The sequence below is a fragment of the Mastomys coucha genome, unplaced genomic scaffold (genome assembly GCF_008632895.1).
Source record: "Mastomys coucha isolate ucsf_1 unplaced genomic scaffold, UCSF_Mcou_1 pScaffold21, whole genome shotgun sequence".
Classification (NCBI taxonomy): domain Eukaryota; kingdom Metazoa; phylum Chordata; class Mammalia; order Rodentia; family Muridae; genus Mastomys; species Mastomys coucha.
Genome location: NW_022196904.1, coordinates 10292249 through 10292827, shown reverse-complemented (window position 1 = coordinate 10292827; position 579 = coordinate 10292249).

Below are 579 nucleotides of genomic sequence, written 5' to 3'. Positions count from 1 at the left end.
TGTGTGTGTGTGTGTGTGTGTGTGTGTGTGTGTTATATGCATGTATGTTCCAGGGTATGTGCTTGGTTGTATATTATGTATAGATGTCAACTTAGGATATTTTCAATTATCGTTCCCCATTTTATTTGCGGGGTGAAGATGACATCTCTCACTGAACTTGAAGCTTACTGTTATAGCTAGGCTGGCTGGTCAGCAAGAAGCAGGATCTGCTGATTCTACCACCACCCTTGTCTTATTAAGGGTTCCCATTGTTGTGAAGAAAAACCATGACCAAGGCAACTATTATAAAAGACATTTAATTGTGGCTGGTTTAAAGGTTCTGAGGTTTACTCAATGCATTATCATCATGGCAGTGTCCAGGCAACCAGGAAAAGACTGACTCTGAAGCAGCTAGAAGGAGGGTCTCAAAGCCCAGCCCAGTAACATACTTCCTCCCACAAGGCCATATCTACTGCAACAAGGCCATACCTCCTAACAGGGCCATTTTCTAGGTCAGGCATTTTCAAACCACCACAATCCCCAAGCTGTGCAGAAGTTATAGATGAGTGTGTGTGTGTGTGTGTGTGTGTGTGTGTGTGT